Genomic DNA, 15,544 nt, shown 5'->3' with positions numbered 1-15,544 from the left:
TTAGTATAGCTCACAGAATCACCTTGATAATGTAAATTAACAAATCAATAAAGTTTTGTCAAAGTATTATCCAAGATAAAACTCTCCTTCGTCACCCTGTGTGGGAAGGGGAGGACGATAAATGCAACATCCACACCTCCCTCCCCATCCCTTGCTCACAACATCCTTCCTCCAGATTTCATTCCTAAAACACCACGGGTGTCACACATCATCTCCTGGGGAAGAGCTACCTGCCCACAGCAAGCAGATACCTCCACTCCCACCTCCTCCCCAACACCACACCCCCCTGCTCCTCTTGGCCCTCCTCTTCCATTTCCAATCACTGAAACCCTACTCGTACTTCAGGGAAGCTCTCCTTCACCAGCTTAAATGAAATAGAACTCTTCATCCTCAGGGTTTCGAGAAAACATCATTTGTTCCCTCCTCCAATGGCAGGTGCTTCCAATCTGGCCCTGTGCAGCAGTGAGCTCCACAACTCACATCACAAGTGTCTTACAAATAGTTGTAGGTTAACGAACCATCCCCGAAATATATGACCTCTGTCAAGACTTTGTCAAGACTTCTGTCATGCCAAACCTATAAAATAGTATAAACCATGATTTCCTGTCAAGCACAACTGCTGATGAAATAGTCATTCCATAACAGTCAATAAATAAAATAAGAAATAGCTAAGATCTGGAAACAGCCCAAGTGTCCATCAACAGATAAGTGGATAAAAAGGCTGTGGTACATATACATTATGGAACACTATGCAGCTGTAAGAAAGAAAGATCTCTTATCCTTTGAGATGACATGGAGGGACCTGGAGAGTATTATCCTAAGCAAAACAAGCCAATCAGAGAAAGACAAATACCACATAATCTCACTCATTTGTGGAATATAATGAACAAAACAAACTGATGAACAAAATAGACCCAGAGACATAGAAGTAGAGTACAAACTGACAAACCACAGAAGAGGGGGTGGGGGTGGGGGAATAAACCACAGAACTTATATGTATGTATGCACAACCAATGGACATAAACAATGCTGAGGACAGGGTGTCAATGGGGGAAAAAGAAGAAACATTTGTAACAAAAATAAATTAATAAAAATATTTGTTTTAAAAAAGGAAATGAACAAACACCACATTTTAAACACAAAGCAATGAGAAGGCACGTGAATCCCTAGCACCATGGTGATAGCACACCCAACATGTAGAATAGGGTCATCGTACTTGACCTGGGTTTCCCACATCCAGACAACCACATGCAAAAGAAATGTCTGTCTTGTCAAGTATGGTCTCTATCATCTGCAGAAGAACCTCTATCTTTCTAATACATGTTCAGATACAGTCTTTAATGTAAATTGATTTTGTGTCTTAGGCATTAATTTTTGCATGAAGATTTTTATATTGATTAATAATTTGTACAAGGGGAAATTTTTCAGCTCTGGGTCCCAAAAGCTTAAAAAAGCAATTACTTCCTAAAAATAAGATAGGTCCTTAGGCATATTTTCTCCTAAGAATACTAAATAGTAGAGAAGAGTTCATTAATAGCACCCTGACCTAAAAGTGCTGATAAATGTATCTCCTTGAGCATCTTTATAAATACTAAGAAAAACTTGACAGTGACCCAGTAAAAACCTCATTCTACAGCAAATAAGCAATGAGAAAAACCCCAACAAAACCTTGTTGCAAAATTAAATAGCCCAACAGTAATTGCTTATCGCATTTTATAGAATTGTTGGGAGTTATACAATTTGTTCATTGCTAAGTAAGTTTATCCTGAGTCAATGTAACAAGATTCAGTCTAACAGAATTTAATGAAAGAGCTCACAAATAATATTAATATTGGGACTTTCCTTAGTTTGTTTCAGTCACTCATTCCATACGTGTGTAAGTTGCACTTTGTGTATAAAGATGGTCAGGACACAGCCTCGTGCCCCCGGGAAGCCAGTGAGGCTGCCAGCCGCGGTGCTGTGTCTAAGGGGTCACGGGGACCAAGGCTTCACTGAAAGATGCGATTTGAACAAAATTTCAAAAGATGATTAAAAATCCACATGCCAGCAAAAGACATTCAGGGCATGGGGAAAACATTTACAAAAATTGAGTAAGAAACAAATATGAAAAAAAAACCTTTTTTAATTTTTAAAAATATTATGGCCTGTAGGAAAATGGCTTTTGGAGGAAATGACAAACAATGACTCTAAAAGGGTGGGCTGGACTGTGGGGCTGTGTGTGACGTGCTCAGTCATGTGTCTGATCACATGTACATACATGTGACCAAGATAGCAAGCTTTCCTCTAAATGTCCCCTCCACTTGCTCAGCACAGTGTAGGGCACATGCCATCATCATTACTATCATCATCATCAAAAACAACATTATGAATCAAACCTATTGACAGATCACTCTCCAAAACCAAAACAATTACAGTGTCATCAACTACCTTCCTGTTTCTCCATGGGGTGAAAAGTCTGATCAGCAAGAATATTACATTTTAATTTATGTTAATAGTAACAGGGAGCACATTTCCTATAAAGTGATTTAAGATTTCTTCATGAATTCACCTTCCTTGCACATATATCAAATGGAATCAGTATGTGCATCTAATATATCTATATTTATTTTAAGTAATTTCAATATAGTGGCATATATTATTTTTCCTACACTCTGTTGCTCTTTCCATTGCTATACATTCTGCATTTGTATACACAGAGTGCAGATTCTTCTCGGTTCCAAAATAAACACCTGATAGATGTTCTTTCTCCTGTCATTCTGTGATGTCTGCTGTCTTAGACATGATCAAAATAGCTTTTGATTTCTAGAATCTTGGTTATTCCAGATCAATTGATCCTTTTCTCTTTAACAAAATATTATACAGTTTTGATAACTGTCCATTTTAAATATGTGTTCAAATCAGGCAAAAGGAGTCCTCATCATTGTTTCACAAATTACATTTATGGATATTATTTGTTTTTACTTCTTATTAACCTGCTTCTTCCAAATGAAAGAAAAATTAGAAGAATGGCCAAAATGAGCAGAAAATTTTGAAACATACAGCCATAACTTAATAAAACTGATGGTTTATTAAATAGTGCAGAGTTGACTAACTCCTCAGCATCACTACCACTCACTGAAATACAAAGCCTACCTTGAGTATTGCTTTTCTCTAACAAGGAAGGAACCATGCAACACAGGTTAGAAATGTGTTCAGTAATACGAAGGCAGTCCATAGGAATACTTCGGAGATGAGTTCATGAACATACATAAGTTCATAACAAGTTCTTTTCCCCTTCAAGGTATCAGTTAAAGAGACTTGATGACTGACTCTTGTTCTTACAAGGACAGTCACTGTAGCAGTGCTGTGGAGAATGCGGGGTTTTATAGTCAGAGTTGTTTCACCACAAGAATAAGCACAGCCCTGGCCTCAGAATTACCACCCTGAAGGACTGAGAACAGCTGTTGCCTAAGCACTTCGATATTTTTCTTTTGACTCACAATCTGGCACAGGGAAATTACAGGAGCTCTATAAACAAAAGCAACTGAATTCAATTATATACACAAACCTCCTTCACCGAAGAACAATTTACACATCTTAACAATGTGCTTTTGTTTGCTGTTTCCTTTGCGTAGATGGCACCTAATGGTACAGTAAAGAAGTTGAAAAGACTGTCAAGTCCCTCGGTTTAGGCTGGTCCTGCAGTGTTACACCATGAAGCCATCATGTATGCTCAGTTTCGTGTAAGGTGCATGACATACGTTGAACAGACAGCTATGTTTTCTTGAGACATAGTCTAGAATCGTTAACATTAATATGGAGATAAAAACAGGAGAAAAGGATGACTACTTATAAAAATAAAAAGCAGGCATTTCCAGGGTATGTATGTTTTCATGCAAAAATGTTTCACACATAATGAGTGTTCAATCAGTCTCCTTTACTACTTGGCAAGGATGTGTAAGTTCTATGAAGTAGGCATAAAACTGAAACTAAATATGGAAAATGAAAAGTTTACACTTTCCCAGATTTCAGAAAATGTGACAAGACTGAATTTCATCATTCAGTAGAAAGTGAGCAACTTGAATCGAGGTATGTACACTATTAATCGCACCATCCTCTGAGCACAGATTTTACATTAGGACGCTCTATAATGGACATGGTTTGAAAGAGGAAAATATGGAAGGAGTTTCCCTGCTCTTAAGACACATTCTATTTATTTAGGGAGACACTCATTAAGTAACAAAGGAGACATAACCAGAGTGGCATCTCAGCGAAATAAGAAAATGCTTTCAAATGGAGCAGAAGCCCCGGGGGCCATCAAGCAGGCCTGAGCAGACACCGGCAGGATGGGTCAGGTTCTGCTTCCTAAAGAAAGTGCTAGAGCCCTGGCCAGTTTGGCTCAGCGGTTAGAGCGTCGGCCTGCGGTCTGGAGAGACCAGGGTTCGGTTCCCGCTAAGGGCATGTACTTCGGTTGCAGTTTGTCCCCGGCCCTGGTTGGTCGTGCGGGTGGCAGCCACTCGATGTGTTCCTTTCACATCGATGTTTCTCTCTCTCTGTTCCCCTCTCTCCCTCCCACTCTACCTGAACAAAAAATGGAAAAATGTCCTCGGGTGAGGATAAAAAAAAAAAAAAAAAGAAAGTGCTAGAGAGGGCAATGTCAGAAGCCAGGATTAATAACACTGCCTTCTCCACTGGAAGGAGTCACAAAAAAGGTAAAACACTAAATAGTTGACCACTAGTGAGATTGTAGGCAATTTTTTCTTGTTTTTATTTCCCTTATTGCTTTGATAATGTTGCCTAGTCTATGTTCATTAACATATCAAATATGTGTGTTGTGATTGTGTGTGTATGGGTCTGTGTGTATATACACTCTAACCTTTTCAGGAAGCATTTTCCCTCCCTTGATCTTTGTGCGTGTGTCTTTTTCCTACTCTTAATGATTTTTCACTAGACGCTTCAAGAGTTTCTACTCTTTTCCCTTCAAATACACTGGAAAAAGTTCCCAGAATCTCAAACACTGCCTTCTTTTGAGATTCAGGACATTTTATGGTGTTTCAGAGAAGGTCTTTGGAAATTCAGACTGAGAAGGGCGGGAGAGAACCCGCGAGTCAGACCCTGGAAGGGGCCTGCTTTGTGCAGAAGGGCTGGAAGAAAGCAGCCCGCCAGGAGCCTGCGACCACTCAGCTGCACAGTGCGGGTTTGTCTTCGTGCGAAAACAAGAGACACAGAACCCAGTGACCCAAATAATTAAATCTCAATAAGAAATAAACTGTTAAGTTTAAATTGAAATAAGTGTGAGGAAAATACGTCACTTTCTTTAGTTCACATAGGCTTTTCTGGAAATGACTAACCTGGGTCTATTCCACTAAGCTGGGAAAACACAGAAGTTCAGCTTGTGGATCCCTTTTCTGTATACTGCAAAAACTCAAATACATACATAGCTCTTAGGAGTTTTTCATCAAAAAGAAAATATCAAAAGACTTTTTTTATTTTAATAATCTGGTTCTAATACCTTTTTTTTAATTTTTTTTTTTTTGTTACAGATGTTTCTCCTTTTTTACCCCATTGGCACCGCCCTCCTCAATCCCCCCTCCCCCTACCCCGTCCCCAGCTTTGTTGTCCATGTCCATTGGTTATGCAAACATGCATAGCTAAGATCTGGAAACAGCCCAAGTGTTCATCAGTAGACGAATGGATAAAAAAGTAGTGGTACATATACACAATGGAGTACTATGCAGGTGTAAGAAAGAAAGATCTCTTATCCTTTGAGACAACATGGAGGGACCTGGAAAGTATTATCCTAAGTGAAATAAGCCAAGTAGAAAAAGACAAATACCACATGATCTCACTTATATATGGAATATAGTGGTTCTAATTCTTTATTCTAAATTTGCACTTTGGTAATCACCAATGTGCTCAATGTTTCATAGAATAAAAATAATAATACCCTTTCATATTTTTCAATTATCCAGAATAATACAGCAACCTGTGAAGTTAAGTGGGATAAATATTTTTATTACTCTTTTATTTTATTTATTTATTTATTTATTTATTTTTGGTACGTGCCCCCAGCAGGAACTGAACCCGGGACTCTCTGGTCTGCAGGCCAACGCTCCAACCACTGAGCCAAACCAGCCAGGGCTACTCTTTTATTTAAAAAAAATTTTTTTTTCAAGGCACAGAGAGGTTAAGTGACGTTTTTGTCCAAGGTCACGCATCAAAGGAAAAAAGATGAGGTGTGTTTGCTTCAGTTCAGTGAGAAAAATACCAAGTTCACACCAGAAATCCTTAAACTTCAATGTTTCCTGGTCATTGAAATATAAATAAAAATAACTTATCAACAGGATGTGTCTGAGAATTAAATTATATAATAATGAAAAAGGTTGGTCACGTAGAAACAGCTCAATAATTTGGGGAGGGGTGTGGGGGCTAAATTAAGAAAAGAAAGAAAAACTACATTAACATTTTGGAAAGGTTATCAGTCAGCTCCACCTTAAAAGTTATTTTCCAATATAGCTGATCACCTTCCAAAAAAATCCAGTGTGCATTTATCTTCTGCAAAATTTGCAAATTTTATATTTTTTATTGCTAATTACCATCAGGTATTATGCTTTGACCTTGTTCAAGTCATCATGTCTTTAAAATAATATGAATCATTTTCCTGAGAAGTGGAACAGCTGCAAATGTTAGATAAAGGCAATTTTGCAAATTAAGGTAATTTGCAGAACATTCTTCCCAAGATGCATTTAAATAGAGAGCTTGTAGGGGAGAATATCATCATCACATTTCCTTCTAGCGTGCTCCAATAAACAGGATTATTGGTTAGCCCAGTAACAAATTGGCATGGAACCCCTTCCTTGCATGAGATACGGTGGTAAATGTAAAGATATAGAAGAATTAGTATTTATATCCAAAAGTGTATAACCTCATTCATTAGAGAAAAGAGATGAGAAACCACAAAGAGTAGGAAATACAATTCAACTTAATAAAAATAATAACTATTATTTGTAAAGATGCCACATATAATTTAAGCATGATTAGTTATTCAATTTAAAATTAACAAGGGTATAGTCTGGGTAACAAGTGCATTTAAATTTGAGGAGGGAGAATGCTGAGGGCTGGGGAGTTAGGGAAGGCTTACCGGAGAGGTCTTCCTCGGCATTTAAGGACAGAATTCAGATAGCTCTGGGACTGATTGAATAGGATGAAATTTCAGTGTTTCTAAGTATTAGCTAATAAATAGAGACTTAAGAACCATGCTTTTAAAGTAAAACACCAGATGCCTTCAATTCTGGAGCATTAACTACATTTTGGATTGTGGTGAGAATTAAAACATGGCAGTTTGTATAAAACAAAGCATTTCACGAGATCAGTAAGTCATGTGAACACCTACAAGCTCAAAATAATGCTAATGTATTTTGTTAATCAATCTATCCGTTAGCCTTAAACCGGGAAGCTGAAGTCCTAGCCTCCACAGAGCTTCCAGACACAACACCCAAACATCAGCAGAGCCTGCTCTTGTCACAGACACAGGCAGATCAGCATCTCCTACAACGAAACGGGTCATCATTTGACCTTGTTCTCTGTGCAAACCTAGCCAAGAAAGATAGAACTTCTACTCTGGAAGAAATCTGGCCAACATTCAATTATCCTATCTGATGATACAGGGAAAAAAAAAACAGCATGTTAAATTTTAACTTCCGACCACATTTTTTTACAAGTCTTTTCTAAAGAAACCAAGTTTAAAGAGAAATCAGTTTCATCTTCCTCCTCCTTCTTCAGTACCCTCATCCTGAGGTGCTCTCAACGTCTGATACAGACAAAAGACAGACACGGCACAAAAAGAATAATAGCATCGATAATCTAAACAGATAGTCCAATGAATAAATCAGGAGTTAGCTGTACTAAAAAATTCAGTTTTTAAGCTCCTCATAGCCAGCCAAAGACGGGAAGTTATATCTCATATTATTGGGAAGGAACAGGTCTTTCACCCCTAAGGAGTCACACTAAAATCTTCCTTAGTGATCACTTAGCAACCCAGGAGAACTCTGTAACAATACACTTTCCTGACAAAGCATCTTTGGACATTTACATGAACCATCTTCTATAAATTTATCCCTGGTGATTAATGTTTGCTGGATATGAAACCAACGATGCCAATTCAAAAGAGAGATGAAATCCTGAGCCTTCAGAGCTCTCGCTATTCGAAAATGGGTAAAGCAGTACAAGTATCACTACAGCTCTATTGTTTGGCTATCATATATTTTCTGAAGGACGAATAAAAATACAGCTATGACAACAGTTACCATGGAAGCGGCTCCTTTCTGCTGCCTTCCTGAATAGTAACATTTAATTTGATGCATTAATCTAGTGGTTGAGGTGTGATTCACTTGTTCTTTTTCCTCATCAAGTCCAACATCACCAAACCGCATAACTCCAAGGAGTGCTTCTCTCCCTGCTGACACTTTTGTCATAAAGCAAAAACCTATTTTTTCTTTCTAGCCAGAATTATTGAACAACCACTAAATAATTTAAATAAAAGAATGGAAATAGGGTATAAGATTTGGAACGCAAAAGACACCAAGCTCCGTGCATAATGTCTGTGACTCATCACAAGACAATTTTTTAAAATGTACTTCTATAATGTTATGCGATCCTGAAAGGAGAAAGGCTCCGTGAGACAGCACTCCAGGAGGCTGTGCTGATCTGCCCGCTCTGGTACTTGGAATGCCGGCTACAACAGCCCCGTGGACTCAACTCAAATAACTCTCTAGAGCCCTGGCCGGTGTGGCTCATTTAGCTGGGCATCGTCTGGGCACCAAGACGAGGTCACTGGTTCAATTTCCGGTAAGGGCACATGTCCAGGTTTCGGGCTTGATCCCTTGTTGGGGGCGTGCAGGAGGCAGCCAATCAGTGTTTCTCTCCCTCTCCCTTCTACTCTCTCTCTCTAAATATCAATAAAAACCTGTTTAAAAGAATGTATTAAAAAATACCTGTCTTGAGTAAAAGAGGCTCCTTAACTTAGATCTTTATAGTGACCATATAAGGATTAGTCAAGAATGAATGAGTCTGAAATACAAAATGACATTTATCATACAGTAATTACACAATTCACTTGAGCCTTATTATATCCAGCAAACCATAAATGCTATCGAGTAAACTCAAATATTAATTTCCAGTTCTCTCTCACTAAGAAACTGCAAGAAATGGACAACCAAGGGAGGCTGAGCGGACCTGCCCACGCCAGATCTCTCTTCTCTGGACATCTGGATCCTGAGTGGTAGGTCTTACATTGCACTTGCCAGAGCCAAGTTGTGTTGGGATCTCTACACCAGTGCTATTATTTTTATCTGAAGATAATTTTCAGGCTCTGCTTATCAGTTCATCGTAAATACCCAGCTATTTAACAATGGTATTCCTAAGAGGTCTTTGATTTCCTTAATTCCTCTTTGCAAGATGTGTGCCACAAAGTTGGGTGTTACTGGGGTAGAGCATCCTTTTGTCTACAGGGACCCAGCTCTACAACTATGGAATAGAGAATCTGGGTTTTTTGGCCCTCAACTGTGTCTGGATCTGTCCTTTGCTCTGAATTCTGACCTTAGCTCTGACCATGGATGGATTGCATTCTGCCCTTTTGGATGAAAAGAGTAACCTTCAAACTGGGGGCCAAGACAAAAATAAATTTTCCTATTTTACAAACATGCAGATGCCAACAGACTTCCTAAGGAACACTATTAAGGGCTGTTCCTGGACATAGAGGTTCACAATTGTCGTGTATCACAATTTTACTCAAAACAAGTATCATGTGTGCTGCGCATACTTACTCAAAGCTACATATGGAACAGTTAATATTGATGTGACCTCATTTTCTCTAACATTCAGCTTCCACAGAATTCTGCAAAATGCCAACCACTCAGCCTGCAGTCACACAATATTTTAAATGATTTTTATTTAGAAAACTGACTGTTACACAGAATATCCTTCCTATTTTGGTAAGCAAATGATAGACTCACCATGTCTACAGAATGTTTTAGATTCATTAAAAACTCTATTTTTGTTCCCAAATAAGAACCCAGAATTGGATGGAACCTTGAAGACATATAAAAATAAATACAGTACTTTGGAATACATCTATTTCCTCAGATTATATACCACCTCACTGGCTTCTACATCAGATATGAAATCATTTCCCCACTCAATAAATAATTGTTCTGTTTACTATGTTTTAAGCAGCAGAGGGAGTAATACAACAAATAAATTGAAAGCAAATTAGATGGCGGTAAATGCTATAGGTGAAAAAGAATAGAGTACGTAAGAGGCAAAGGTAGTCAGAGAGCCTATCGTATGGGGAAATGACAATATTAAATGGGGTGAACAGAGAAGGACTCTGAAAAGAAGACATTTGAGCAAAGATTGGGAGGTGAAGGAATAAACCACACAGAAAGGAATAGCTAGTTGCTAAAAGCCTGAGGCAGAAGCATACTTGTAAGCTAGAGAAAAGCAATAAGGCCAGTTTGGATCAAGTGCAGTGAGTCCAAGGAAGCATCCCAGGCAATGAAGTTACAAAAGTAATGAGGGGTCAATTGTGTAAGATCTTGTAGGCCAATGTAATTTTAATCTTTTTTACATTTAATGAAATAAAAAGTTGCTGAGAATTTTGAGCTGAGAAGTGATATAATCTTCCTTCCATTTTTCAAAGTGCACCCAGGCTGTTGTGTTGACAAGAGAATAAAGATGGGGAGTGGGGGGGGCGGTCAAGAGAGAAAGCAGAGCATCCAATTAAAATGCTGTTGCAATAATCCAGGTGGGTAGGACTTGGGTAATAACAGTGGAGTTGATGAGAAGTGGTCAGATTCTGGGCAGATAATGAAAACAGTCAACAAGAGTTGCTTACAGATCAGATATGGGCTATGAATAAAATACAGGAGGCAAGGAGCACTTCAGAATTTTGGACCTGAATAACAAGAAGATGCAACCAATGAGATGAGGAACACTGGAGGATGAGGAGGTGGTGATGGGAATTCAGGACTTCTGTTTGCAATCCGTTAAGTTTGATATGCACATTATATATCCAAGTGGAGATGTGGGATAGGCATTTATATATAAGGAAAAAGAGATATATATTATAATTAACATTTACTGAGTGATTAAGTGAATTAAGAAATGAACAAGTAAATGAATGATTAAGCATATGAATGAATGAGTGAATAAACAAATGAATACTGAAGATACAAAAAAATGCTAGTTAAAGAACTAAAGAGGATATATAATTCAAATTCAGACAACATACTGTCTGAAATAGTTATACTTTAAAAGAGAAAACTAAGATAATTGGGTAGGAAAAACTGTAAAGTCAGCACAAAATAACCCACTCACTGGGTTTTAAAATAACATTTTCAATTAAAACAGTGTCACTTTGGAACCCAAGAGGTATATTATGCACTACAAACTCCCCCTAAAGAATTCAAGTCCAAAATCATCATTCTCATATGTCTCGTAAATGTGTTTAAATCCAAAGGGATGCTCAGCAAATGAAGATGTTAGCTCTCTAACAAACCACATGGGTTATGTACAGGAATATACATATATATATAAAGTATTCCTAAGAAACAACACAATGCTGTCTTTGATTTCCCAAAAGTCAATTTCCATATTCTGGAAGTCATACTTTCTTAACTGCTTTTAATATTTCAGACTTGTCACTGCTTTCAGGCATACATTGTCATTACCTCATTTTAGGAATTTTTTAAAGCATACACTTACTGATTTTTATTTTCTAATGATCTAGCATCTTAGGGGGCTGATCTTAAGGCACAGAAACTAAGGTAATATCCCACATCCTATTAAATATTGTAGGCTTCTCCACCAATCAGAAAGAATGCATCTACCCCCATGTTTGTAGCAGCACTATTTACAATAGCTAAGATCTGGAAACAGCCCAAGTGTCCATCAGTAGACGAATGGATAAAAAAGCTGTGGTACATATACACAATGGAGTACTATGCAGGTGTAAGAAAGAAAGATCTCTTATCCTTTGAGATGACATGGAGGGACCTGGAAAGTATTATCCTAAGCAAAACAAGTCAAACAGAGAAAGACAAGTATCATATGATCTCTCTTATTTGTGGAATATAATAAACATAACAGTCTGAGGAATGGGGTAGTCCCAGAGATGTGGAAGTGGGGTACAGACTGACAATCCCCAGAAGAGGGGATGGGGAAGAGATAAACCACAGAACTTATATGCATGTATGCATGAACAGTGAACATGGACAACAAAGCTGGGGACAGGGTGGGGAGGGGGGGAATCAGTGGGGGGAAAAGGAGAAACATCTGTAACAAAAACAAATTAACTAATTAATAAAATAAATAAATAAATAAATATTGTAGGTTTCTCAAAATCTCTAGCCAATTTAGTAATTCAAGTTTATATTGCAAAATCTATGAATGAAAAGATTTGAGAGAATTGTACAAATCTCTTCATTCCTACAGCTGTTCCTTGGGCTCCTACTTAAATTAGCAAATGACAAAAAGGAGACTTCTCTTCAATATTCTTTTCTTTTCTTTTTTTTTAATTAATTAATTTATTTTATTACAGATGTTTCTCCTTTTTCCCCACTGATACCCCATCCCCCACCCTCCCCACCCTGTCCCCAGCTCTTCAATATCCTTTTAAAATCACAATGTTACTTCAATAGTGCCTAAGAGTAATAAATAAACAAAGCAATTTCAATTACTTATTTTGAATGACTTGTTTTTTTTAACCTGAAGTAAGCAAATAACTATATCAGGGCGTGTTTAATCAGTCATGACTAGAGAGGGCATGATGTTAGTAACACTTGATCAACAGTCCAAAATAAAAACTGCTTACAGAATATGAAATTTTTTCCAAAAATATAAAACCATAATAAATTTAACATTGTTTTATCTTAGCATCCCCATAAGAAAAAGCCATTTAAATTAAGACCTCAAGCAAACTCTTCTCTCTGCCTTCCATTCCAGTTAAATTAAATTAGCCAGTGTCTCACAAAATTAAAAATATAGAATCTGCAAAAATACTGTAGTCCCTAAGTGAGGCCAGCAAAAGACAAAGTCTGCTGACTCAGTGCTCAAACAAATTTATGTAAGAAATATCATATATGTCAAGAGACAGAATGATAATAGTTCCCATTTTCCTAACCTATAGGTTTACGTTCTGGAACAGGCTTTCTCAACCTCAGCACTATTGACATTTTAGACTGCATTCATCTTAGATGGGGCGGGGGAGAGGTGGTCACGTGGTATGTTGGGCAGCATCCCTGGCCTCGACCATGTAGATGCCAACAGCATCCAATCCCCAGTATGACAACCAAAAATATCTCTAGACATTGGCAAATGTCTCCTAGGGAGGGCAAAACTGCCCCTGGTTGAGAACTTTTGACCTCTATGTTCTGGAGATGTATTGTTTTACATAGATTCCTCTAGATGTGTTGCCTTTACAAAAAATGTAACCTTAATTTCAAAGCTCACTTTCTGCTGTCACCAAAGCCCATGAAACAAAACAGCAGGAAGCAACTGATACCCACAGAAAAGGGGAGTTGGGTTCTTTCAAAAGTTAAATGTTACCCACCTGATAAAAAGCAAATTCTTAAAAATGCATACCCATTGAAATTTTCCCAAATTAAACTATAAGCTTAAATCTGTTAAATTAGCTCACATGTATTCTTCAAAAAATAATAAAGAAATTCTTCAACTATCTACACAGGCCAGAAATTTATTTGTTTGTTTTTTTTAAGTATGCTTAATGACACCTGGCTCGTGTGGCTCAGTGGTTGAGCGTTGACCCATGCACCAAGAGGTCACCAGTTCAATTCCCAGTCAGGGCACATGCCCAGGTTGTGGGCCTGAACCTCAATGGGGGGCATGCAGGAGGTGGCCAATCGATGTTCTCTCTCATCGATGTTTCCATCTCTCTCTCCCTCTCCCTTCCTTTCTCTCTAAAATCAATAAAGAAAAATAATTTTTAATAAAATAAAAATTTTAAAAGTAAATAAATAAAATATGCTTAATGTTGCTTTTTTCCCCCTCCCAACGTGGCAGCTTATTATCTTTTGAAATGTCGTTTGGTGATTCAAAAGAGAATAACTGTAATTTAAACAGCAAGAAATGAGGGGGAATAACTAAATGTGGTCTCAGTTTGGAAGCTAATAAGCTGTTCTTCCATGAGTAATGTTAATATGTTTTCTCCATGGGTATAAAACCCTAGGTCTCAAAACACCGTTTAAATGCTGGTGGTTCCCACATTTCCACCTCGTTCCAGCCTGCCCGAGACCACAGCCAACTCGCCCATCAACATACCCACATAGATGACCAGCAGTCCGCTTGGAGAGAACAAGTTCAGATTTCTCTTAACTTTCTTCTAAACTTTCCTCCCCAGCCTTTCCCATATTGGGAGAGTGTAGCACTAATCCCCAGGGAAAAGCCTTACAGCCTTTCTTGCTTCTGTATTAATTTCCAATTACTACTGTAACAAATTTCAAGTTTGTGACATAAAACAAAATTATCTCATACCTCTGGAGTCCAAAAGTTCAAAATAAAAGTCTGGAGTCTAATATTAAGGTGTTGGCAGGGCCTTTCGTTCTGGATGCTCTAGGGGAAAAATCAGTTTCCTTATCTCTTCTAGTTTCTAGAGGCGGCCTGCATTCTGGGGACTGTGGGTCCTTCGTCACATCACTTGCTTCCATCATGATATCTCCTTCCCTGACCTTACTAACTCTTACAAGATCTCCGTGATTACGTTGGGCCCACCCAGATATCAAAGGATAACTTCCCCATCCCAGGATACTTAACTTTATCACATCTACAAAGTCTCTTTGGCCACGTGTAATATAGTGATTTATAAGAAATATTTCTATTTGGTCATTCAGAGGGTCAAAATATATTTCTCATATATATTTGGTCTTTGTCCAAGATTCCTAGTTCACAGCTCCCAAAACCCTTGGGATTTTCTGAGAAATAAGATCAATGGGAGCTTTTTTGTCATATTTGGTTTCTTGTCCTAAGTATCTGAAATCACTTCAGAGTCATAAAGGGAAGCGGGTTTCTTATTATTCAGAACAAGCCCCTTTCCACCACAACTGGGTCTGTGTCGATGAGATGACTTTGGGAAAGCACTTGATGGGAGCTGGTTGCCAGAACAACCCACCATGAATAAAGGGTTGGAACTTTTTGTCCTACCTGCTGGCCTCTCTGGAGGGCAGAGAAGCTCGAGGTTCAATTACCAATGGCCAATGATTTTGTCAGTCATGCCTATGTAATGAAGTCTCCATGAAAACCCAAAGAGAGGACTCAAAGAGCTTCCAGTTGCTGAACAGATGGAGAGGCGTGGAGAGAGGCTGGCCTGGACAGGGTATGGAAGCTCGGCACCCTTTCCCCATACTTTGCCCTCTGCAGCTTTTCTATCTGGCTCTTCCTGAGTTGTATCCTTTTACAGTCAACCAATAAACTAGTTCGTAAATGTTTCCCTGAGTTCTGTGAGCCACTCTAGCAAATTAATCAAACTCAAGGAGTTTGGCTTAGCAGTTAG

General features: G+C 38.3%; 1 protein-coding gene across 1 annotated transcript in view; it reads right to left on the bottom strand.

Annotated features, from left to right (window-relative positions):
* The window catches only part of ADAM23 (ADAM metallopeptidase domain 23), a 161,658-nt gene that overhangs the window by 122,994 nt on the left and 23,120 nt on the right, over nt 1–15,544 (bottom strand). The gene's annotated exons all lie outside the window — the stretch shown is intronic.

The sequence above is a fragment of the Molossus molossus genome, unplaced genomic scaffold (genome assembly GCF_014108415.1).
Source record: "Molossus molossus isolate mMolMol1 unplaced genomic scaffold, mMolMol1.p scaffold_m16_p_11, whole genome shotgun sequence".
In the NCBI taxonomy this organism is placed as follows: Eukaryota; Metazoa; Chordata; class Mammalia; order Chiroptera; family Molossidae; genus Molossus; species Molossus molossus.
This window is presented reverse-complemented; position numbering and strand designations above follow the sequence as displayed.